The sequence below is a fragment of the Lissotriton helveticus genome, chromosome 4_1, assembly GCF_964261635.1.
Source record: "Lissotriton helveticus chromosome 4_1, aLisHel1.1, whole genome shotgun sequence".
In the NCBI taxonomy this organism is placed as follows: Eukaryota; Metazoa; Chordata; class Amphibia; order Caudata; family Salamandridae; genus Lissotriton; species Lissotriton helveticus.
In genome coordinates this window covers 1,113,807,161-1,113,834,611 of record NC_136063.1, presented here as the reverse complement: position 1 = coordinate 1,113,834,611, position 27,451 = coordinate 1,113,807,161, and positions in this window count along the sequence as shown.

Here is a 27,451-nt window from a genome sequence, read left to right as displayed (position 1 = left end):
GTCTACTTGGCAGCCATTTTGTACGATTTGTTTTCTGTTGCCAGGAAACAGTATTCAACATCTTGCGTGCCACTTCAGTGACACGCACACTTGGAAATTGTGTTTACTCATCATTCGGTACACTCTGCGTGCCTCTTCAGTGACACGCACCCTAGACGATTGTCCTCAAAGGGGGAATTTTCATTTAAAAGTTCTGTGTGCACCGGGAAGCCGGAGTATATATCCTTCAGTGACACGCACACTTCAAGATTATATTTATTTAAAAAGAAGAAGAATACTCGGTTTTAACACTCTCCGTGCCATTCCAGTGACACGCTCACTGTAACATTTCATCAATATTTACTGAGAACCTTCCGTGACACGCACACACTATTTCTTTTTAATAAGCAAACAAGGAAAGGCATCTTCTTTGTTGCGTGCATCTTTCTGTGACACGCACACGTATATCCAACGCTGAATAATTGGAAGAGGTGTATCTTTGAAGTCATTTATGTTAATAATAACGCTGTATTAAGTTACTTAGTGTACATGTTCGATTAGAAAAACAATAGTTTAATGATATTTTTACTTTGGTATTAAAGGTATCTATCTTTATAAACACATGGTTCTTAACACTTTCAGCAAACTGCAATTATTGTATTCCTGCTAGTTTATTATTTGGAGAAAATATATATTTACATAAAATATGCAAAACGTTATGGCACCTCCTTTCTTTTAGTCATCTCCTGGGGATCCACCCATCAGATGGCAAGAATGGCACAAGCTGTTTGAAAGATACGTCAGCGTTTGTGGCTCTTCGTTGAGCCCTGAGAGGAAGACCGCCTTATTATTACATTGTCTAGGATCTGAAGGCCAGGAAGTTTTTGATCATCTTCCTGAGGTTCATGATCATGAACTCAACTAATATGAAATTTGTATAGCAAAGTTACACAAGCATTTCGGACGCAGATCTCAATTGGATGACGAATCAGGTGAGAATTATATAACTTCCCTGAGAAAATTAGCTTCTTCATGTAAATTTGGATCCACTATTGATGAGAGAATTAGAGACCAATTTATGTTGGGTTGTAGCATTGATCGTGTTAGGGAAGAATTATGCAAAAAGACGAACCGTCTTTAGAAGATGTAATTGTCATTGCAAAGAGGATTGAACATTCTCTTAAATGTGTTGAGGTGATAAAGAAGGATGGTGATAAAAGGGACAAAAACTCTGTTCAAGTTGTCAAACAAACTCCAAAGGAACATAAATAACTCGGGGAAAATAGGTGTTTTCTGAGAAAATAGGGAGATTTAACATGTCTCAAATTAAATGCTTTCGCTGTGGAAAATAGGTCATCTGACCAATGACAAACAATGTCCAGAATGGATGTCACCCGCAGTAATTGCAAAAGGAAAGGTAATTTTTCTTTTGTGTGAAAGGGTAAAACTTACAAAGGGAAGGTCAACAAAATATATCGTTTTGAAGACAATTCATATGAATCACTTGACGAAGTAGACTGTGGACAAATTCTAGTGCAGGTTGTTGTAAATGAAGAAAGGAGAAATTGTCCAACTGAGGAAATTTTAGAAGGAGGTAAACCAACAAATGTCCTTTTTGACTCAGGTGCAAAGATCACCACAGTCTCAAAGGAATTAAGGATAAGATTAAAGTTTTTCATCCTGATATTAGACCCTGTGCATATGGGGGAGAGCCAATCAAATTGTTTGGTTATTTCTGGGGATTACTTGAATACAAAAACAGGTTAACTAATGCGAAAATATATATATCACAGAAAGGTGACCGCATATTGAGTTGGTTCTACCAGAGAGACCTTGGTGTAATTTTAGACCCGAATGCATCACCTCCCATTAGAGTGAAAGATAATTGCGGACATGTTAATGTTGTTAAAAGGTGCTAGGGTGTTTAGCACCATCAACCTTAAGTCTGCATACCACCAGATTATGTTAGACGATGAGTCGAAAGAATTAACAGCATTCGTTACTCCTTTCGGTACTTACCGCTTTGTCACACTTCACTTTGGTTTGGTCTCAGCGGCCTCGGTTTTCCAGAGGGCGTTGGAGAAGGTTTTGAAGGGATTACCTGGTGTTAGAATATATCAAGATGATATTTTGATTTTTGGAGTGGATAACAGAGAACATGACATGAGACTGTTAAATGTCTGAGCAGACTTGATGAATTTAATCTAACAGTTAAAATTGACAAATGTAAGTTCAGAAGCGAATCTAACGATTACCTAGGTCATTCATTTTCGGCGGGTGGTGTCTTGCCCAAAGAAGACCTGGTTAAAGCCATACGGAAAATGCACTCTCCCACTAGTAAAGAAGAGTTGATGAGCTTTTTAGGAATGGCGGAATATTACAGCAAATGTATTCAAGGTTTTGCGTCTTTATGTGTTCGCATGAGAGCATTGTTGCAAAAGGGGTGTGAGTTTGTTTGAGACAAAAGTTGTGAACAAGAATTCTGCATTCTCAAGGAGAAGTTAAATTTGGCACCTAAGTTAAGCAGTTTTGACCCGAAAAAGAAACCTGTCCTAGTAACTGACGCCAGTAAGGCCTGGGTGCTGTTCTTCTGCAAAAGGACCAAGGACATGATGAGGTAATCTTGTTTTTGTCAAGGAGTTTCAGAGGTGCAGAATTGCAATATTAAGTGGTAGATAGAGAAGTTCTTGCAGTTTATTGGTCTATGAAGAAACTGAAAAATCTTTTGTGGGGAGGTGTGTTTGAAATGAGAATGGACCACAAACCTTTATGTGAGATTTTTTTTAAAAAGGGCATTGATGCTGTGTCAAGTAGGATCACCAAATGGTTTGTGGCCTTACAAGATTACAATTTCTACATCAAATATTTAACTGGTGTGGAAAATAAAGTTGCTGATACTTTGTCTCGCCTGGTTGATGGTGAAGATGTGTGCCCTGCTGATGAGTGTGAGCAAGATGAAGAAATGGTGTGTGCTGTTGAGGGAAGTATCATTGACAAAGAGAGGTGGAAAAATGCCTTATATGCAGATAAGGATTTGTTAAAAGTTTTTGAATGTGTTAATACAGGTTGGAAGACCAGACTCAAAGGAGAAGAACATTTGGAAAAGTTTTGGCTTGTGAAAGATCAACTTTCAGAGCAAAGTGGATTACTTGTTGGGGGTATGAGGCTCATTCCACCAAGTTCCCTTAGGGAAGAGCTTATTTCGTTGGCACATGCTAGACATCAGGGAATTTCAAAGACTAGGGGCCAGATGTAGGTCATTTTAATTTACCACCTCTTTGTGGTCGTGGGGTGGGAGCGGACCGGAATAACAAGCGTGGAGGCCGTATGTAGTAGGCTATCTCGTAGCCGAAGTTTATTATGGTACAGTATATGGATGGTAGGGTACAGGGATAATGAGAGTCTCAGTGAATTGTTGGTTCCTGGGTTCGAGTTGTGAAGTCTTCTTGTTCCGAGGGTCCAGGGGGAGCTGTGGGTCTTGAGTGGAGTCGGGGCTGGTCGTGGAGGCAGCAGTCTGCTCGGCTCCTTGATGGTGGTTCCTCGGAGGGGGGGAAAGGAGAGATAGAACGACGGCCGTTAGTACTGTCGGTCACAATGAGGATATGAGACCGTTTCCTTCACCAGAGTGTTGGGGCTGAAACGAAGGTGAGGAAGGGGAGGGGAAGGTAGGAGAGGAGAAGAAACAGCAAGGTCCGGGTGTAGGGTGATTCCGGGTAAGGACGTGGGGGAGGGGTTCTTATTCACAGTCGTGATTGTGCAGCTCACACACGTCTATATACAGTGCTCGGTGAAACGTGGAAGTGAGGGACTCTTATTATACAAGGGCGATCTGTACAGGCTATTATTTACACAACACTCGTACCACCTCCTATCTACACACCCGCAACACTGGTACTCACTTGGCCCGCCGCAACTCCGTCCTTGAGTTGCGGCCGCTCTCCAGCGTCCTCCTCTGGAATCCACCAGTCCTCCGTCCAGACCTCGTCTCCTGGTTCGGGTTCCTCTCTCTTCCCCGGGGGTTCTTCGCACGCCGTCTCCTGCCACGAGTCTTCCTGCTTGAACGCGGTGTTGTCGGTTCTTCCTGCTTTTCTGTGGTCCGCCTCCGGAAAGGGGGATGGACTTCCGGGGTCGCGGGGATGTTCTTCCGGTGTGTTCTGCGATGTGATTGGTTCCTGCAGCAAAAAAGAAAGGGGTGGAGTCCTAGTTGTTTTGGTTGTCCGGGCAACAGGGAATGGTGGTGGTGACCGGCCGGCGAGCCGTGGTCTCGGCGCGGCCGGGGCTGTGATCCCATCACATCCCCTTCCCCTAGCTGTCCTTCTTGATCGGGTGGGTTGACAAGGATAACGGGAAAGATAGTCAGCGTTTGCCTGATCAGCGCCTTTCCTGTGTAGAGTAATGAACCTGAAGGGCTGCAGGGAAAGGAACCAACGCAGGACTCTCTCGTTGTGTCCTTTGTTACGAGCCATCCATTCCAGTGGGGCATGGTCGGTATACAGTATGAATTCTCTGCCCTCAAGGTAATAACGGAGGCTGTCCACAGCCCATTTGATGGCTAGGGCCTCCTTCTCTACCACGGCGTAGTTCTTTTCCCTTGGAAACAGTTTTCTGCTTAGATACAGGATGGGCCGTTCATCTCCATTGGGGTCTTTCTGTGACAGGACAGCCCCTAGACCCTGTTCGGAGGCGTCCGTCTGCAGAATAAACGGCAGGGTGTAGTCCGGGCTGATGAGAACGGGACTAGACAGTAAGACGTCTTTCAAGTGTTGGAAGGCATCCAACAAGGAGGGGTGCGGTTGTTTTAGGGCCTCTTCGGTTTTTATGGTTTTCTTCAATAGGTCTGTGAGGGGGGCTGCTATTTGTGAAAACCGGGCAATAAAGCGTCTATAAAAACCCAAAAGGCCCAGGAAGGCACGTAACTCTTTCTGGGTCTGGGGAAAAGGAATGGCGTGGATAGCGGAGATTTTATTGCTTTGAGGGCGAATCAGCCCTTCCCCCAACAGATAACCCAAATACTTCACAGTCTGAGCGGCCAATGTGGTTTTTAGGGGGTTGATCGTGAAACCGTAGGACCCCAGGGAGTGGATTACACTTTTCAGGTGACATATGTGTTGGTCCCAGTCATCACTATAGATGATTATGTCATCCAGATAGGCCCCGGCGTAGGGTACATGGGGTTGTAACACCGTATTCATGGCACGTTGGAAGGTTGCTGGGGCCCCGTGCAGCCCAAAGGGCATCACTGTAAATTGATATAGACCTTCGGGAGTGGAGAAGGCCGTTTTCTTTTTATCTTCAGGACGCAAGGGGATTTGCCAATATCCTTTGCATAGGTCAAGCGTACTGATGTATTTGGCCCTACCGATGCGCTCAATCATTTCATCAACCCGGGGTAAAGGGTATGTGTCAAAGGAGGAGGTTTTGTTCACCTCTCTAAAATCAATGCAAAAACGGACTGATCCGTCGGGTTTTGGTACCAAAACGATCGGGGAGTTCCAATCGCTGCTGGAGGGTTCGATGATCCCCATGTGGAGCATCTGGGTTACCTCGTCCCTGATCACGGGTCGTCGAGCCTCAGGGAGCCGATAAGGCCGCTGACGTACCGTTTTCCCTGGTTCCGTGATAATGGCGTGCTCGACGACTGACGTGAGACCGGGAGAGGAGGAAAACACCGGCTGCAAGGGCTGCAGGGCGGATCGAAGATCCTGTTTCTGTGAGTCGCTGAGATCGGAGTCTATGCAGACCTCGTAGGGGAGATCTCGGTCAGGGCAACTGTTCAAGAGGACAGGACGAGGACCCACCCATTCCTTCAGTAGGTTCACATGGAATATCTGGGTGATCCATCGTATAGGGTCGAGCTCGATTTCATATGTCACTGGCGTGACCTGTCTCAGGATCGGAAAGGGGCCTTGCCACTGTCCGAGCAGTTTGTGGTCGGATGAGGGCATCAAAAGAAGGACCAATTGACCAGGAAGAAAGGAGCGAGGCTTGGTGCCTTTGTCGTATTGTTGTTTTTGTCTTGCTTGGGCTGTTACCAGATTTTGGCGTACAATGTCTCTAATCTGACTTAGATGGGTTCTGAGGTTCTGTATGTACTCGGGTAGGGGTCTGGTATGGTCGGGTTCCGCCTCCCAGGCCTCCCTGGCCATGTCCAGCAGGGTCCGTGGTGGTCTGCCATACAGTAGCTCATATGGGGAATACCCGGTACTGCTTTGGACCTTGCAGCGGATGGCAAAGAGGGCTAGGGGCAGCATTTCCTCCCATCGCTTGCTCTCCAAGGCCAGGAGTTTTTTAGGGTGGTTTTTAGAGTGGCATTATACCGCTCCACCAGGCCGTCGGTTTGGGGGTGATAGGCGGACGTCCTGATTTGTTTCACGCCCAATTGGGAGCATACCTGTTTCATGAGGGACGAGACAAAGGGGGTTCCCTGGTCAGTAAGGATCTCCCTAGGGAAACCTACCCTGGAAAAGACCGATATCAAGGCTTTAGCGATATTCTGACTGGTAGGTTGGCGTAGCGGTACGGCTTCAGGGAAACGGGTGGCGTAGTCCACTAGCACTAACGCGTATCGACACCCGCTTCGGGAGGGGAGCATGGGTCCAATAATATCCATCCCTACTCTACTGAAGGGGACGTCTATCAGAGGCAGGGGCTGTAGAGGAACTCTAGGGGGCCGATACCGGCTGTTCTTCTGGCAAATGGGGCAGGCTCGACAGTATTGTTTGACTTGCTGGTGGATGCCTGGCCAATAGAACTTTTCCAGGATGGCTTGTCCTGTCTTTTCATGGCTGAAGTGGCCCCCCAGCAGATGGCTGTGTGCGAGAAACAATACCTTGTCACGGAAGGGACCTGGGATTATTAACTGGGGGTTTTGTTGGGGTCCCCCTTTTCTGTACAATAGCCCGTTCTTTTTGTAAAAATGGGGACCTACATGTAGTGGATCTTCTTGGTCCAGTGCCCTTCCCCAGGCCTCCTGTAACACGGGGTCTTCCTGTTGAGCAGCCCGGAATTCTTGGTCGATTTCCCAGGGATGTTCCTCTGTTCTCACTGGCAAGGCCGTAGTGTATCTCCTTTGCTCTTTTTTCTTTTGGGTTTTTGTCTTGTGGACCCTGGTGGGTGCTGCTCCGGCGGGGGAAGGACTGCTGGCGAAAGGGGCCTCAGACCACCACTTCTCTAAGCTGGCGGTGGTGTCCTGGAGAAGGCGAGGAAGACCAGGATAATCGCTACCCAAAATGACCTGTTCGGGTAGCGAAGGAACAAGCCCCACCGTCAGGGTACTTCCGGGATCCAGGGGATGTTGTACTTGGATTCGGGCCGTCGGGTACACCTTTGTGTCTCCATGCACACACTGGATGGCTACGGTGCCGGTCATCGGCCCCACCGGGTGAGGTAGCTCTTGAGGTCTGAGCACGCTCTGTCTGCATCCAGAGTCAGCAAGGGCCAACACCGGGTGTCCGTCTATTCACACCGGGCGACGAAAAGCAGGAGGAGAGGTCTCTGCGAGGCATACATAGTTCCTGGCTACACCCACCTCCATGGGCTCCTCTTTTTGAGGGCATACCCTGGCGATGTGCCCATAGCCCCCGCAGTTGTAGCACTGGGGCCCCGGTGGTGGGGGTCTAGACATCACCGGGTAAGGGAACAGAGGGGGAGGGTCAGGTTTCCTGGCCAGGAAAGGACGGGGGCCTCGAAGGTGTCCAGGTGCTTGCGGTCGGTGGCTGTGTTCTTCCTTGGGCTTCTGCAAGTCCTGGGCGCGGCTGTACGCGCTGGCGATTTCTATGGCGTTTTCCAGGGTCAGACGGGCATGCTGACGGACCCACTTTTGGGTGGCGGGATGGAGCGAAGCCAGGAACTGCTCTAGATATATTTTAGAGAGTATATCTTCCTTGGTGGCGGTAGGGGACTTAAGCCAACGATCAGCCAGGTCTTTAATCCTATAGGAGAGGGCCCTGGGCGTCTCCTGTGGTCTCTCTTTGGCTTGGCGGAGGCGCACCCGATAGGTCTCATCATCGATGCCTAGTCTCTCTAGGATACAGGTTTTGATGTCCACATAGGGGGTTAGTCCCTGTACGTTAGCTTGTTGGAAGGCCGCCTGTAGTTCGCCGGTCAATAACAGACCTAGATAATGGCCCCAGCGGTCGTGAGGCCAGGCAGCGGCTTGAGCCAGCCGTTCAAAATTTGTAACAAAGTAATCCGGGTCCTCACCCGGCACATATTTTTGGAGCACCACCGAAGGAAGGGAGGTGGTGGGTCTCTGTTGACCTAGAACGTCGGTGAGCTTCCCCAAAGCCTGGTCCTGAGCGGTGCCCTGGCCCTTTAGGACGTCGTGTAACTGGCCTCTATCTTCTTCGGCCGTTTTCAGGAACACCTCCATCATTTTCCCCAGTTGTTCCTGAGTGTCTGCTAACTTCTGCACCGCGGCCTCCATGCTTCCGGTTAATCCCACTTCTGACACCACCTGTGGTCGTGGGGTGGGAGCGGACCGGAATAACAAGCGTGGAGGCCGTATGTAGTAGGCTATCTCGTAGCCGAAGTTTATTATGGTACAGTATATGGATGGTAGGGTACAGGGATAATGAGAGTCTCAGTGAATTGTTGGTTCCTGGGTTCGAGTTGTGAAGTCTTCTTGTTCCGAGGGTCCAGGGGGAGCTGTGGGTCTTGAGTGGAGTCGGGGCTGGTCGTGGAGGCAGCAGTCGGCTCGGCTCCTTGATGGTGGTTCCTCGGAGGGGGGGAAAGGAGAGATAGAACGACGGCCGTTAGTACTGTCGGTCACAATGAGGATATGAGACCGTTTCCTTCACCAGAGTGTTGGGGCTGAAACGAAGGTGAGGAAGGGGAGGGGAAGGTAGGAGAGGAGAAGAAACAGCAAGGTCCGGGTGTAGGGTGATTCCGGGTAAGGACGTGGGGGAGGGGTTCTTATTCACAGTCGTGATTGTGCAGCTCACACACGTCTATATACAGTGCTCGGTGAAACGTGGAAGTGAGGGACTCTTATTATACAAGGGCGATCTGTACAGGCTATTATTTACACAACACTCGTACCACCTCCTATCTACACACCCGCAACACTGGTACTCACTTGGCCCGCCGCAACTCCGTCCTTGAGTTGCGGCCGCTCTCCAGCGTCCTCCTCTGGAATCCACCAGTCCTCCGTCCAGACCTCGTCTCCTGGTTCGGGTTCCTCTCTCTTCCCCGGGGGTTCTTCGCACGCCGTCTCCTGCCACGAGTCTTCCTGCTTGAACGCGGTGTTGTCGGTTCTTCCTGCTTTTCTGTGGTCCGCCTCCGGAAAGGGGGATGGACTTCCGGGGTCGCGGGGATGTTCTTCCGGTGTGTTCTGCGATGTGATTGGTTCCTGCAGCAAAAAAGAAAGGGGTGGAGTCCTAGTTGTTTTGGTTGTCCGGGCAACAGGGAATGGTGGTGGTGACCGGCCGGCGAGCCGTGGTCTCGGCGCGGCCGGGGCTGTGATCCCATCACACTCTTAAATACCGATTCATACCGAATCGGTATTTAAGAGGTGGTAAAATAGAGGGGGGGAGATGTAGGTATTTCAGGGTCGGTAAATACCGAATCGGTATTGCCCATTGATTCCTATGGGCCTTGCAGCCCATAGGAATCAATGGGCAATACCGATTCTGTAATTACAGAATCGGTAAATACCGATTTTTGCAAGGGTGCAGGGGGTGTCACTTTGACACCCTCTGGCACCCCAAAAATAGGCATGTGCGCCATGTGGCACACAGACATGCCCAAAGGGCATGTCTGTGTGTCACATGGCACAGGAGTGCATGCACACATGTGCATGCACACCTGGATTCGGTATTTTACCACCCAATTGGATTGGGTGGTAAAATACCGAATCTGAAAGGCCTGCGGCACTCAAAGATGTGCTACCTACATATGCTTTTACATACTCGGTATTTTTACCGAGTCTGTATTTACCGATTCGGTAATTTTACCGAATCTGTAAATACAGATTCGGTAAAATACCGATTCTGTAAAGCATGCTCCTACATCTCAAAATCCAATTACCGGTCGGTAACGGCCGAATTCGGCCGTTACCGACCGGTAATTGGCCACCTACATCTGGCCCTAAGTGAGAATAAGATTGTCTTACAGGTGGCCCGGCATGGACTTACAGGTGAACCGGAATGTTAGGGATTGTGTGCAATGTGCGTTGAGCAGGAGGGTGGCTACACCAAAGGTGCAACCCATGGTCATAAGGATCAGCTGTGATGGTCCAGGAAGTTGGATTGGACATAGTTGGTCCTATCCGATCTTCTGGTTCAGAGTAGTATGTTCTTGTTTGGTTTGATTTTTATTTCAAGGTGGCCAGAGATAGCTATCAAACGAGAAATTGAAACCAAACATATAAAAGCATTTTAGGAGAAGGTCATTCCTAGAGAAGGCATACCCAACACCATTCTTACTGATAATGGTGTACATTTACTCTCCAGGAAATGGAAGAGTTTCTATCTACACATGGTATCAGGCACAAGAAATGTTCCGTATATAACCCAGAAACCAATGGTATGGTTGAGCATTTTAACTGTTTTCTCAAAGAAACTATTGAAATGGCTAAATCTGCAGGCTTGGATTGGCATGCAGAAGTGTTCAAAAAGGTTGAAATGTACAGGTTGTCTCCCCATGCAGTAACCAAGAGAACTCCATTTGAATTGTTCAGAGGTAGGTGTGCCATCACTTTGGTAACACCCACTTGGGACATGCAATCAGATCGCCATGTTGAGAATGTAAGGGGTGATTGGAGGTTGGCTGAGTCCAAGAGAATCGAAGCTTGGAAACAACTCTATGACATTAGGAAATGTGTAAAAAAAAAACTTGTGAAAGTGGGTGATTGGGTTTTGATTAAAAATCCTTGCAAGAGGAGTTCTTCTGCAGCATTTTTTTTAAACCTATACAGGTCATTAAAATGTTCAACAATGCAGTTAAAACTACCAACCACCGCATTTGGAATTTGAATAGGGCGGTGGTGGTTAGAGAAGACTTTGTTTCAAGATCTAAGGACTCTTCAAGTAATTGAGGTCACACTTCTGGGAATCCAAGTGTCATTTGAAAGTCTTCAAGAGTGTCAGCTCCTCCAAGTTATTTAAGTGATTTTGTTAAGTAATTTCTTTATTATCTAGTATTTTCTGTTGTTCATTTTTATGTATTTATCTCCTTTAGTTCTGTTGTTATCTTGCTTATGTATTCTTATTTTTTCATTATTTGTAAAGGAAGGAGATGTGTGGCATTCTAAAATGCTGTACTTATTGCCAGATGCTAGAGAATGTAATGATGTCAGTATGCACCTGGCAGAAGTTAGAGCCTAGCTTTCTCCTGTGTAACATCCTTTTTGTGGATGGGATCCTTATCCTGGAAAAAAAACTGAATTTACTACTTGAAGCTGTGTTTGCTGAATTCTTACACTAGGCTCTGGTGAAAGTAAAAGAAATGGTGTCAAGATAAAGAGATACAGGTATATTCATGTAATCCAGCTCAGATTCCTGATTTTGTAAGACATTGATTAGCTGTGTCAACTTCAAAGAGCAAATGGGCAGTGATTAAAGCCTTTAGTTGGGCAGACGTTTTGTCCATTGATGAGGGAGCGGCGGGACTCTTAATGAATTTCTATCTACAGCGTCATGTAGCACACTCTCATTTTCCCTTCATGGGATTTCATCTTAGTTCTTCAGCCCTTCCAAATTTCCACTATTTGAACCAGTTCAGAAGTTAAAGTTCCAATTTCCTTCTGCAAATGCCATCTTTCTGGTAGCTATATGCTTAAGCCGACAAATAGGAGAATTTGGGGGCTCCATATTTAGGATATTTTCAAGAGACAGTGGATTGGCGTCCATCCCTTGTTTTTTTGGCCAATGTTCTGACCATTTTCCACTGTTCTCAGGACTTCATTTTTTAGGTCGAAGCCACTGGTTTGCCAATGACATCATGGGGACATTCAGAAAGCTTCCAATGCATTCTACCCATTGCTTACCATTGGGTTTGTGGTTATAACTTATATTTGTTTGCTTTCTTTTTGCTGGTTTTATTTGTTTTACTTTGTCCAGCTTGAGTTCGTCCCTTCTGTTGCCCAACCATATTTACTGTTTTCTTCCACCAGTGCTTGATTTCTATAAAGAGGCCCTTAAATCGTGTTCTTATCTCGTCACATTTGCTGTGCATTCAGAGACAGAGGAAGAATGTCAGGCTCTGTCTTTCATTGAGCTTGGTGTTTACTTTTTTTCTCTGACTTCCGAGTGAAAGGATTTATGTGACAATCATACTGAATACTGTGTGTGTGCTGGAAATGAAGCACATTTTTGGTAATTCTGAAGTGTGGTAGAAACAAATGTCTTCATATGATCAAAACAAACCAATACACTAGATGATGACAGTTGCACACATTATCGTTTGTTAGCTGTATACTGTTATCAGTAAAATTGTGTCTATGCAAATGTAATGGTTATTTCAATAGAAGATGTGTTGTCTGTAATGGCTGTGCACTACCATACCATGCATACTCCACTTGACCCTACTTCACGCCACTGCACTTTACTCTGCACTATTCCCACTACACCACTCCATGGTGCGTCACTGCACTCTACTCTGCACCACTCCAAAATATGCCTCTCTACACTACTCTGCATCACCCCACTCTATGCCAATACACTCTACTCTAAACCAATGCACTCTTCGCTAATTCACTCTACACCACTCCAGTCTACTCTGCACCACTCCACTCTGCGCCATTCCAATCTGCAATACTGCACTCTACGCCAGTGCACTCAATGGCAATCCACTCTATGCTACTCTAAAGTACTCTGCACCACAGCACTCTAAGCCACTCTACTCTGAAAATGTCTATTCTGCACCACTCTACTCTGTTCCACTCTACATTGCACCACTTCACTCTGCGCCACTCTACTCTGCTCTGTGTCACTCTACACCGCTGCACCCGTCGCAGCGGCATGACTTTCGGGTAGGGATCACGCAAGGGAGGTTTAAATGTTTTGTTTTTTTTAAGTTAACTTACCTTCGCCGGCCTGGTCCGGTCTAACCTCGTCTCTGCTTCTCTGCTCCTCGCAGGAAGCAGGCAGCCTCCCTCCCCTCCCCTAAGCCAATCACAATGCTGCAATGGCAGCGTTGTGATTGGATGGGACGCCGACCACACAGGCGTCTATGGGTAGGTCATTTTCTCCATATAGGCTGCATGCAGCCTACATGAAGAAAAAACAGAGTGCTTATGACTGGTTTGGTCAGTAAAGTCAGCGCCATCAGACTGGGCAAGCCACTCCTCCCCTGTCCTAGAGCAGGACCGCCCACCCCCAAACAAAACCTTCTGCTTTCTCGCAGTGTGAGAAGCAGAAACATAAAATGGTATTTCTAATTCCATGTTATGTTTCTGCTCTCGCACTGCGAAAAAGCAGTGGGGCAAAGCTCTTCCACCCACATGGAGGTGCCGCCCCTGCACTTCACTCTACTCTAACCACTGCACTCTGTTTCAATGAACTCTACACCTCTTTACTCAAAACCAATACACTCTATGCCATTCTACTGTGCACCACAGCACTCTATGCCACTATACTCTACAACATTCGATGCCACTGCATTCAACACTATTGTACTCTACGTCACTGCACTCCTCACAACTCTGTTTTACGGTGTACCACTGTACAGTGTGCCAATGCTCTCTATACCACTCTATGCCACTGAACTCTGACAGTCTACTCTGCAACACTGCACTCTACGCTACTGAACTATCTGCCGCTCTACTCCATGACACTGCACCACTCAACTATGAAAATCAATGTACTCTACACTACTCTACTCTGCATCACCCCACTCAACACCACTTCACTCTATGCAGCTCTACTCTGCAAAACTGCACTCTCCGCCACAGACTTTTACGCCACTCTGCTCTGCACCACTGCTCTCTATACTGCTGTATTCTACTCTACACCACTCTACTGCACTCTACACCAATGCACTTCATGCCACTACGCTCTATGCCCCTCTACTCTGCATCGCTCCACTCTACACCACTGCATTCTATGTCAATCTACTCTAATCTACTGTGCACCACTGCTATCGACAACACTCAACTCTATGCCACTTCACTCTACTCTAACACAATCTTCTCTAAGGCACTGCACTCTTCTCCTCTCTATTACAGTACGTACCATTCCACTCTATGCCACTCCAGTCTACCCTCCTGCAATCGACCCTGCGCCGCTCCACTCCACTCTTTACCACTCTAGTCTACTTCACTCTACACTATTGCACTCTATGCCAATGCACTCTACACCAGTTTACTCAAAACCAATACACTGTATGCCACTACACTGTACGCCACTATACTCTACTCTGCCACACTCTATGCCACTGCACTCTACTCTACACAATTGCACTCTAAATCATTGAACTCTATGTCACTAAATTTTATTCTCCACCACTGTACTCTGTGCCACCTCACTTTGTACCACTTTTCTCTATACCACTGCACTCGACACCACTGCACTTTACGTCACTCTGCACCAGTGCACTGTACAATACTATACTCCTGCCATTGAACTCTCCATCACTCTACTCTATGCCACTGCACTCTACTCTGCACCACTCTACTCTGAAAAACAATGTACTCTATGCCTCTCTAGTCTGCATCACTCCACTCTGCCCCACTCTACTGTACCCTGCACCACCACACTCAACACCATTTCACTCAATGCCACTCTACTCTGCAACACTGCACTCTCCGCCACAGAATTTATGCCACTCTACTATGCACTGCTGCACTCTACTCTACGCATTTGTACTGCACTCTACACCAATGCACTGTACGACACTACACTGTATGCCACTCTACAGTGCATTACTCCACTCTATGCCACTGCATTCTATGCCAATTCACTCTAATCTACTCAGCACCACGTCACTCTATGACACAGCACTGTATGAGACTCAACTCTGCGCCACTTCACTCTACTCTGAAACAATCTTCTCCATGCAGCTGTTCTCTACACCTCTCTATTCCAGTCTGCACCAATCCACTCTATGCCTCTCCAATCTACCATACTTCAATCTACCCTGCGCAACTCCACTCCAAGCTACCCTTTACCACTCCACGCCACTGCACCCTATTCTACGCCATTGCACCATTGCAAATCTCTGAACTCTATGCCACTATATTCTACCCTGCACCATTGTTCTCTATGCCACTTTACTCTGCACCACTTTTCTATATGCTACTTCAGTCTAAACCAGTGTACTCTATGCCACTCTACACCAGTGCACTCTACAACACTATACTCTGCAACACTGCACTCTCTGCCACTGAACTCTCTACCACTCTACTCTGCGCCACTGCACTCTATGCAACTGCACTCTACTCTGCAACACTCTACGCCACTTAATCTACTCTGCACCACTGCACTCTATGGCATTGCACTCTACGACACTCTACACCTCTGCACTCTACTGTGCAGCACTCCACTCTACCCTGCACCACTGAAACAATCACTCTATACCACTGCCATCTAGACAACTGCACTAATGGCACTCTAATCCACTCTGCACCACCTCACCATGCTCCACTCCACTCTATTTCCTTACATTAGGGCATCTAGACAGATGGTGGGGGAAAAGAAAATGAGGCAATGAGTCCCAAAACAGACCACTATTCTAATATCTACCAGGGTATTAAAAGTTATTGGAGTAGACATTTCACTCGCTCATCGGGACACGATTCATCATCGGTGCCTATCCACACCCTGGTAGGGTGGTACCACCAGGTCAGATTCAACAAAAAAACTCATTTCTTGGTAGTTCCTAGATAAAAACAAAGCTGAAAATTGCAGGACTCCAGAAGGGAAATATTAGTGAGGGATTTTAAAAATATCTCTCAGTATACCCCAAATGAAATTCTTTATTGGAAGGGTACTGAAGGTTGAAAAGATGTAGTGCAAGGTTATAGTTGAAATCCTACTACTCCATTAACCTTGATTGTTAAAGTGCCAACATGTTTCGGCCGCCACAAATAGTCCCGATGGATCTGAGGCCTTCTTCAGGGCTGGATGTGTATCCCTGTGTGAAAGCTACACAGGGAGTAGGGCTTCCTGTGCCGTTGGTTGCTTGGACTTGGGTTGGGACAATTGGTAGGGCTAGGGCATCTATTGGACGTAGCGATCAGGGCTTTTGAAACTGATTGGGTCCTTGGACTAGGACTAAGATTGACTGTAGGGTCCTGGTCTCCTATTTGTTCTAGATTTAAGGGCAAGTGTTGTGATTGGATCGTGTTAGGGCTAGGGTTCCCATTGGCTGAAGGGGTCACCTGATTAATAGGGCTATAAAAAGCCACCGTTTAGGGTGTCTCAGCCCGGGCATCAAGGCTAAGGGCAGAGAGGAAAAGGGCAGTTGCCTGTTGAGCCTGTTTGAGACTGGTTGGGACTAGGGTGAGAAATGCTGACGATTTCCCACTCAGTAATACCCAGCCCACACCATCCACATCCACAAACAGAGGAACACACTCACCACACCAAATGTACACTACAAACTTACTACAAACCAACACTATGCACAAATCCATGTCCCCACACCCACTACAACACCACACAAACCACACCTATACAACCTTCTATCCCAGCTACCACACATTTTCACCATCTCCAACAAACAATACACAACTCTATCCTATACCACAAACCAATCCAATCATCACTAACACAACCCATTCCACACCATACATAACTACATCCCATCCAGACACACATTCTCTGCTCTAATTACTCCTAACAGAACACTTGTTATCACTAACCAACATATATTCAGCCATCCATTATTTGTCCAATCAACACCTGTCAGAAAACGCGATATTCCATGCCTGCCTACACATTAAAACTACAATTCCCAGCAGGCAAAGAGGAGGTGGAGCAAGCGTCTACAAGTAGACGTAACACATGCTCATCAGTGTGTGTGATACTGATTGAGTTGGTGATTTGGCTTGGCTGGATGTCAGAGCCAAACCGTGAAGAAGCCTCAGTTACAGTGGGAAGCATGCCGCTGAGAGACGCCATTGTTTGGAGCTCTTACAGCAAACAAATGATGGATTGAATGCAAATGACAATGACAATGCAAACATTCTCCCCCAGTCAAAAGAATTGAGTTAAATCCATTGTTCTTTTGCCCGCTACGCCACCCCAGTTTGGACCCAGCCATATGCAAATCAGTCTTGACCCTGTGCCCCATGGGAACAGTCCAGACCGAACTGCCAGGCCAGGTCCTCCCTGGATCGGAAACAAACATCCTGGGACCGGTTCCAGGGTATGTCACCCTTCTTCAGCCAGTCTAACTTGAATCTAGTGGCACAGTGAGCAAGGGACCCACGTCTGGGCATACCCATCCCAATTAGGGCGAAAAGTGTTACAGCAAACAAATGATGGACGGAATGCTGACATGGGTCCCTTGCTCACTTTGCCACTGGATTCAAGCTAGCCTGGCTGATGATGGCTGATTAGCCAGAACCAGGTCCCAGGATGCTTGTTTCCGGTCCAGGGAAGACATGGCTTGGCAGTTTGGCCTGGACTTTTCCCATGCGGCACAGGGTCAGACTGATTTGCATATGGCCATGTCTGAACTGGGGTGGCGGAGTGAGCTAAAGAATGATGATGGATTAAACCCAGATCATTTGACTGGGGGTGTATGCTTGCATTGTTCAAAACTCCGTTCATCAGCCTCTTTGGTTTTGCTTTGTTTGCCCTAAGTTGGCAGGGTATGCCCAGACGTTGGTCCTTTGCTCACTTTGCCACTGGATTCAAGCTAGTCTGGCTGATTACGGCTGATTAGCCAGGAACCGGTCCCAGGATGCTTGTTTCCGGTCCAGGGAAGACATGGCTTGGCAGTTTGGGCATGACTGTTCCCATGAGGCACAGGGTCAGACTCATTTGCATATGGCCATGTCTGAACTGGGGTGGCGGAGTGAGCTAAAGAATGATGAGGGATTAAACCCAGATCATTTGACTGGGGGTGAGTTCTTCCATTGTTCAACACTCCGTTCATCATCCCCTTTGGTTTTGCTTTGTTTGCCCTAAGTTGGCAGGGTATGCCCAGACGTGGGTCCCTTGCTCACTTTGCCACTGGATTCAAGCTAGCCTGATTGATGACGGCTGATTAGCCAGAAACCAGTCCCAGGATGCTTGTTTCTGGTCCAGGGAAGACATGGCGTGGCAGTTTGGGCTGGACTGTTCGCATGAGGCACAGGGTCAGACTCATTTGCATATGGCCATGTCTGAACTGGGGTGGCGGAGTGAGCTAAGGAATGATGATGGAGGAAACCCAGATCATTTGACTGGGGGTGAGCGCTTGCATTGTTCAAACACTCTGTCTATCATCCCCTTTGGTTTTGCTTTGTTCGCCCTAAGTTGGCAGGGTATGCCCAGACGTGGGTCGCTTGCTCACTTTGCCACTGGATTCAAGGTAGCCTGGCTGATGATGGCTGATTAGCCAGAAACAGGTCCCAGGATGCTTGTTTCCGGTCCAGGGAAGACATGGCTTGGCAGTTTGGGCTGGACTTTTTCCATGCGGCACAGGGTCAGGCTGATTTGCATATGGCCATGTCTGAACTGGGGTGGCGGAGTTAGCTAAAGAATGATGATGGATTAAACCCAGATCATTTGACTGGGGGTGAGTGCTTCCATTGTTCAACACTCCGTCTATCATCCCATTTGGTTTTGCATTGTTTGGAGCTTGGCGGAGCACGTTACGGTCCTGGTAAGGGCTGTAGATGTATTTGGGCATTGTACCGGATGGTGAGTGCACACAGCATTAGAGGCGTGGGGCGGGGCGATGAGTAAACCGCGGAGCCCTTCACGAATATTCCAGGATTACTAGCAGTGCATGGGGCGGCGGTGAGGTAACCGCTAAGGCCTTTAAAAAAACACCTGGGGGCATATGGATAATATTACTGCCACTGCTAATGGATGGATGTATTGACGTTTTTTGTTTACTTTCTGTAGGGTACAGCGTTTCAATTTCTTGCTGTATTACTGCAGTCCATTGGTTATTGCATTGAGTGTGCCACGTTAAACACTCCCGCAGTGTCCACGAACTATTGGTACTTTGTGCTCATTGAAGTGAGACTTTGGCAATTTATACACCTTTTTTCTTTTTTTCTTTTTTGCTGACCATTGAGAACCGGTAAGCAGGGAGAATCCTGAGTCTGGGTGTGCTAGGCACATGGTTATGTGGTGCTGGTATACGGATGGGGCATGAGTGTGGTTTCACTTACTGTGTTATATTTTATAGGATTATCCACCAAAGGGGACTGACTGGTTGTTTTCAGTGGCTACACGCAGGCGTGCGATAGTACTTCGGTGGATAAGGTATTTATTAACCCTGGGCGTAGTTCGCGAAGTAGCGCTACGCGAAGCTACGCAAAGTGCACTTCGAGAGTTTTGGGTAGCGCTACGCGAACTGCGTAGTGTGCTGTTCGCGATGATTGCACAGTGCCGGATGCTTGTCTGCACTGTGTAATCATTGAAAATGGCATCTTGCACAGTGCGAGATGTCTTTTACTGCTGCTCGAGTAGATTTGTACTCGAGCTGCAGCTTTCTCAACACGGACTCGTAGTTTCTCATCGCGAGCGGTCGCGAGCATACGCGACCACTCGCAACGAGAAACCTGACCTCCCCGCGTTGAGAAGCTTACTGGGAGGTTTATTTTCCACGCTCGCGATCGGCAACTTGATGTTGCTGATCGCGAACGAGGAAAAAGTCTCGCCGGGATGTCATTTTGCTTGCTCGCGGTGTTTGCACTGTGCTATGTGCAATTCCCGTAGTGTGAAGTAGCGCTAACTTCGCAAACTACGCGAGCGTAGTGTAGTGCTTTGCCCAGGGTTAGTATTTATGTCCCATTAGTGAGACTCTATGAGAGTAGCATTATTTGTATGTATTCTAGATCTCTGTTATTTTTTGTCTTACAGGTTCTCCTCCCTGTTGTTCCCAACCTTCCTTTTCCCTCACTTGATCGCCCTAGTACTCCGTAACTTTCAGTTGGAGTTTGGGGATGTCAAGGGGTGGACCCCTTATTGCATCGTCCGGACGCTGAGGAGTACAAGATTCTGACAGAATCACGCACCCACGAAAGGTTACACCTCCCGGTCCGGGTGTGGCAATATATGGCGTCCATGGATGACGTGGTTCACGCATTGGCATTGGTTCAACAGGAACTCGCAGCCTCCAGGCTTGAAACCGCTGCTTTGTGTGACAGGGTAGATAGGCCGACCAGGAATCCTTTTGATGTATACGCCTCCAGTACCCCTCAAATGCAGGTTACGGTTCCTCCACCTATCCCTTTAGCATGCCCATAGAGTTATGAAGGTGATCCACAAAAAATCCATGTATTCTTAACTCAGATTATGCTTCATTTCTCCTGTAAACCCTCATCATTTCCGAATAATCACTCTAGTGTAGCTTTTGCAAGCTCATATTTGATAGGAGATCAACTGGGCGTTCCCGTTGGTTAGAAACAATGACCCCGTATTTGTCCGATTGGAATACTTTCTGTGCTGCGTTTGAAAAAGTGTTCGATAGGCGAACTAATGCTTCACACGCAGATAGAGAGTTGTTGGAGTTGAGGCAAGGGAGACAGGATCCGGTGACATACCTCACGTCCTTCAATTGGTTGGTTGCAGAAGCATCAAGGCTGGAAAAAGGATGTTTCTTTTTTATCAGGGTCTGCACAATGAATTGAAGGACGTGTTAGCTCAGATTGATCCACAGCCAGTTAACTGCTCTGATTTAATCAGTCTGACGTTGAGACTAGATGGATGCATGTCTGAAAGAGTGGGAGAGAATCATAAAGGAGATAGGTCCTTCTATAGGTCGGACAAGAATCCCAGGAAAGAGACAGCGAACAGTGAAACTGTGGGTGAACCCATGTAGATAGGTGCCATCAGGGCACCATTCTCGCGCACTGAGAGAGAAAGCCGTCATACACAGGGGCAAGGCATGTATTGTGGCAAACGAGGGCATTTCGTACGTGACTGCCCCTCAAAACCTAAGTCACAAGGTTTTTCCTATAGGAATAAGAAAGCTGCAGTTTCCGTTTTGGGCACGGAGTCTGGTACATCCACAATGACTGCCTCTGTTCTCTCACTTACCCTTTTTGTGTAGCTACGGCAGCAGAGAAAGAAGTAGTCTTGCCTTTAGAGAACGCTCAGTTTACAGATGTATTTAGCTAGGTACAGGCAGAACAGCTCCCGCCTCACAGAATTTATGATTGTCAGATTGATTTGATCGAGGGGGCTACCATTCCAGTTTGTAGGGTGTACACCTTGTCAGATCCTGAAACCCGACATCTCAAAAAATATCTTGATCATTTTCTTGAAATTGGTTTTATTAGGCCTTCACGTTCTCCAGCAGCCTCTCTGCTTTTCTTTATAGCCAAAGCAAGTGACGAGTTCCGAGCTTGTTATGACTATAGAATGTACTGTAGATGTATTTGGGCATTCCACCGCATGGTGAGTGCGCACAGGATTAGAGGTGTGGGGCGACAGTGAGTAAACCGCAGGGCCCTTCACGAATATTCCAGGATAACTTGCACTGTATGGGGCGACGGTGAGGAAACAGCTAAGGCCTTTACAAAAACACCTGAGGGCTTATGGATATTACTGTCACTGCTAATGAAGTAGGGTGGTATTGCCGTTTCTTGTTTATTTTCTTTCTCTACTTCTGTAGGGAACAGCGTTTCAATTTCTTGCTCGATTACTGCAGTCCTTTGGTTATTACACAGAGTGTGCCACATTAAACACCCCTGCAGTGTCCACAAACTATTGCTACTTTTTGCTCATTGACTTGTTTTGAAGCTAGACTTTGGCAATTTATTCACCTATTTTCTTTTTTGCTGACCGTTGAGAACCAGTAAGCATGGGGAATCCGGAGTCTGGGTGTGCTAGGCACATGGTCATGTGGTGCTGGTATATGGATGGGGCATGAGTGTGGTTTCACTTACTGTGTTATATTTTATAGGATTCTCCACCAAAGGGGACTGGTTGTTTTCAGAGGCTAGACGCAGGTGTGCGATAGTACTTTGGTGGATGAGGTATTTATGTCCCATTAGTGAGACTCTATGAGAGTAGAATTAGGTGTATGTATTCTTTATCTCTGTTATTTTTTGTCTAATAGGTTCTCCTCCCTGCTGTTCCCAACCTTCCCTTTCCCTCACTTGATCGCCCTAGTACTCCATAACTTTCAGTTGGAGTTTGGGGATATCAAGGGGTGGACCCCTTATTGCATCGTCAGGACCCTGAGGAGTACAAGATACTGACAACACCCTCCTCTTCCTTCTACCATAATAACACAAAGGCACACCACATACACTGCACGGCACCATACTTTTTAACTCTTGCAACAAAGAAGTCTAAGGCAATCACTCTAACCTCTACTTTATTCCCTCCTACACAAAACATACACTCTACTCATAAACACATCACCACTCCCTCTACCGTACCACCTCCTCTCACAAACAATACTATACAAACAAATCCATCGCATTAAACAAATACACCAGCACTTCTTTTTACTACTCCTCAAAAACAAAACATATCACGCACACCAACACAAGAAGATCTTCAAAGCGCAACACCTCATAATACTTACCATCACAAAATACAAACCTAGTTTCAAACCACACAAAGGAACAAACACCAAGGCCAAGCTTTCGCTCTTCCACCACACCTAACACAGATACAGCAACACAACAACTCTCTTCCAAACTCCTCTCATACAATGAACAATTTAGAACCTTACTACATGACCCACATGCTGCACCACCACCCCTGACTCACACACATTCCGCCCTAAACACACACAAACAATATAAGCGATGAGCCACACCTCACAACTTTGCTTCCTCATGTCTACTGCACAACAATGTTACACCACGAAAACAACACAGCACACCAACTCACTCTCAAACACCGTCTCCACCACCTACACACACAGACCCATCAAAATGTCTTCTTAGCATGCTGGATGAGGAACATGATCCAGAACAGCTACACGATTGCTAATACCAGCACTAAAAACACACCTGCTACAAACCCACACAATACTAATCACTCTTCTACAAAGCAAAGTCTCACTATCACCAAAGCCCATTCTCTAAACTGTCTACTAATAAATGCTCGATCCCTCTCTAAAAACAGACATCGCATCAACGACCTTCTCACCGATGCAAAACCAGACATACTATTAGTAACTGAATCATGGTTGGGAGATGATATTACTCCAGTCCTGCATGAAGCGGTTCCTCTTGGCTATGAAACGATCACCCAAAATCGTATAGGCAAAAAAGGAGATGGTCTAGATGTTCTGTTTAGGCAAACATTACATATCACTAAAGTTGACGACATCACCATAAAGAATTGTGAGGCTCTTCCCACTGTCTTCCTCCTGTAACCTCCTACTCCTTTACAGACCTCTACCCAGCAAGGCAACATTCCTAGATGCACTTCTAGACACAGTTTCAAACCTGATAACAATACACTCCAACCTATGCGTTCAGGGCGACCTCAATATTTGGATTGACAAACCCAATATGACCTATCCAAAAACAATCATCACTGGCCTAGACGCACTAAACCTACATCAGACTTTCCACAAACCCACTCACATGACTGGACATATCCTAGATGTCATTTTTGCTAATACCGAACTAGCTACCTTTCAAACTATAACTCCAGTCAAATGGTCAGAAAACCACTTGCTTGCTTTCTTACATATAACAACACTAAGCGACTCACCTAAAACTACCGTACATCCATCCACCTATCGACCGTGGTACAAACTTAATTTGGAACACTTGGAAACACAACTAACATCCAGTACAAATCTGGAAATAATAAATTCTGTTAAAAAAATATATGAGTGGCTACAGGAAGCTTTTGAAATCCTGATTTCACTCAAAACCACGCAACAGAACAAAAGAAAAAAAACGGCTTGGAGAAACATAGAGATAAAAGACATAAAAAACTAAATAAGAAATCTGCAATGTACCTGGCTCAAAGCAAACAGCAAACAAGACAAACTTCACCTACAGAAAATTAACAGATTATACAAGTCAGCTATCAAAAAAGCAAAAAAAAAAGATCCTATGCAAATAAAGAATTCTATTAAATACGCAATGAATTTTGCAGACCAAATTGCCTAGACGGAACTCATCCTGTTACTAACGATTTCACAGACAAACTGGCAAATCAGTACACTGACAAAGCAGACACGTTGAATTCATATTTAAAACAGAGACAAAGCACCAGCACTAACCCTTTGACAAAACAACAATCCAAGAATACTCTAACCCAGCCTCTCTGTTCCTTCCAACAAATCTCACACAATGAATTTATCTGGTCAAAGCAAGCAGGCCTGCCAGCAGCCCTTCTGACCCGTGTCCACCACACACTTTCAAGACAATTCTTTTAACAACCTCTGCTGCCACTCCAGTGAGCAAAATCATCAATGATTCCTTAACTACCTGAATATTTCCAGAAGAACTCAAAAAGTCATATATACGCCCTTTACTGAAGCAAACAAACTTGGACCCGCTGAACCCTGACAACTACAGACCCATTACAAATGGACCTTTCCTGGGCAAACTGATAGAAAGAGCAGCATTCTCCCAGATATCACATTACATTGAAGAGAATTACCTACTTTCAGACTTCCAAACAGGTTTCTGTCTGGGAAGAGGCACAGAACATGCCCTCCTTGCCGCCTGGGGTGGCCTGAAGAACACAGTGGACCGCAACGGGGTTGCTATGCTTCTCTTCTAGGACCTCTCGTCTGCCTTTGACACGGTTGACCATGACACTCTGAAACAAAGACTCTATGATGCCAGCATAGAGGAGACTGCTCTAGACTGGATTGCGTCCTACCTTTGAAACAGAACCGATGTCATCCATACCCCACCTTTCTCATCCAAACCATACTCCACAAAAGCAGGGGTCCCTCAAGGCTCTATCATCTCGCCCATGCTTTTCAACATCTACATGAAGTCATTACCGGTACTGATCAATCAATTTCACCTCACGTGCTATAACTATGCAGATGACACACAAATATTCCTTCAACTGGAATGCCCCAAAGACATTGGAAACTCTCAAATTTTCAGTTGTCTCAAAGCCGTGCATCAGTGGATAACTTCGAGTCACCTCAAATTGAATGCTTCCAAAACGGAAATTCTCATGTGTGGCAATTGGAAACATTATGACCCGCTTGCTGCCTGGCCTGATGAACTGGGATCAATCAAACAATCAATCAATCAATATACTTATAAATCGCACTACTCACCCTTTAGGGTCTCAAGGCGCTGGGGAGAGGGGATGCTACTGGTCGAAAAGCCATGTTTTGAGGCGTTTCCTGAAAGTTAGGAGGTTCTGGGTCTGGCGTAGCTGGAGCAGTAGAGAGTTCCAGGTTTTGGCGGCGAGGTGTGAGAAGGATCTTCCTCCGGCGGTGGTGCCGCGGATGTGGGGGATGGTGGCGAGAGCATGGTTGGCGGAGCGGAGATGGCGTGTGGGAGCGTGGAAGGAAAGTCTGTCATTGAGGTAGGCTGGACCGGTGTTGTAGAGAGCCTTGTGTGCGTGGGGCAGGAGCTTGAAGGTGATCCTTTTCGGTACTTGTAGCCAGTGTAGGTCTCTGAGGTGGGGGGAGATGTGGTTGCGGCGTGGGACGTCAAGGATGAGGCGGGCGGATGCGTTCTGGATACGTTGTAGCTTGGTTTGTAGCTTGGCCGTTGTTCCTGCATATAGGGCATTGCCGTAATCCAACCTGCTGCTGGCCAGGGTGTGGGTGACGGTTTTCCTGGTCGCTACGGGGATCCACTTGAAGATCTTGTGGAGCATGCAGAGAATGTTGTAGCAGGAGGAGGAGATTGCGTTGACCTGCTGAGTCATGCTGAGAGTGGAGTCCAAGGTGAAGCCCAGGTTGCGAGCGTGGGTGGGGGTGCGGTACTTAGGGTGTTGGGCCACCAGGAGTCGTTCCATGCTGAGGGGTTGGAGCCGAAGATGACGATCTCTGTTTTATCGGTGTTTAGCTTGAGGCGGCTTGATTCCATCCAGTTGGAGATGGCGTGTAGTCCGTTGTGTAGGTTGTTTTTGGCAGTAGTGGGGTCTTTCGTGAGGGAGAGGATCAGCTGGGTGTCGTCTGCGTATGATACTATGTTGATGTGGTGTGTCCGAGCAATGTTGGCGAGAGGAGCCATGTAGACATTGAAGAGCGTTGGGCTGAGGGAGGATCCTTGAGGGACGCCACAGATGATCTTGGAGGCCTCAGACAGGAATGGCTGATCACCACCTAAAGTATCGAAGGAAGTAATAAACCTCGGAATGACCATGGACTCCGAGCTATCGATGAAAGCCCAAGTGGACAAACTAGCAACATCAAGCTTTGTCACTATAAAAATGCTGCTACGAATTTTCCCTCTTTTGGGATTTCCACACAAGGTCCAAGCTACTATCTCCCTTGTTCTGTCCAAACTCAATTAGACCACTAGACTCTACCACGGATCACCTTTAACGACCATGAAAAGACTACAACTGATTCAGAACTCGGCTGCCAGACTACTCTTGCATAACAAACTGTGAGACATCTCACCTGCCTTGAAAGCCCTGCATTGGTTACTGGTTGCCAGAAGATCCACGTTCAAGCTGCTTTGTATCACCCACAAAACAATTCATGAAATGGGACCACTCTTCATTAGGAATAAAGTCACCAAACACATTTAACAAAGGAACCTCCGCTCTAAAATGGCACCTCGCCTCAAAATCCCAAGATACAAGAAATAACCATGGGTGGCACATCCTTCTCTGTTCAAGTAGTCAAACTATGGAACTCTTTAGCCCCCAACATAAGATCCACAGACAGCCACCTTATATTCAGAAAACTACTCAAGAATCGGCTCTTTCCCCATAAGCATCATACGCAAACAGAAATTTACAGCATACCCCTCTGTATATACTCATTTCTGTTTACTATAGTAATGTACCTATCTTTGTGTATTGCTTTGTATAAACATGTAGAATAAGTATGTAAAAAAAATTGTTTTAAGTACAATAATACCTGAAACCCGGAGTTTATCTTGTGCATCTTTGGTCTACATGTCCTTCTTCCATTGTGCATCTATGTACCATCCATGTACTTGGATCTGTGTGTTTGTTACTTTCCTCCTGAAAAGCATATCCAATGCACTACTCTATTTCTCATCCTGTACCTCTATCAATATCTTTAATCTACATATAACTACCTCCTTTATGCATCTATATACTTTCAATGTACTTATGGATCTATATATTTAGCACTTTCTTCTAATTCAGCATATCCAGGGCTAGATGTAGGTCGGTCGGTAACGGCCGAAAATCGGTATTTTCGGCCGTTACCGACCGGTAAATGAGAATTGGTATGTAGGGCCCATACTTTTACAGATTCGGTAAATTTA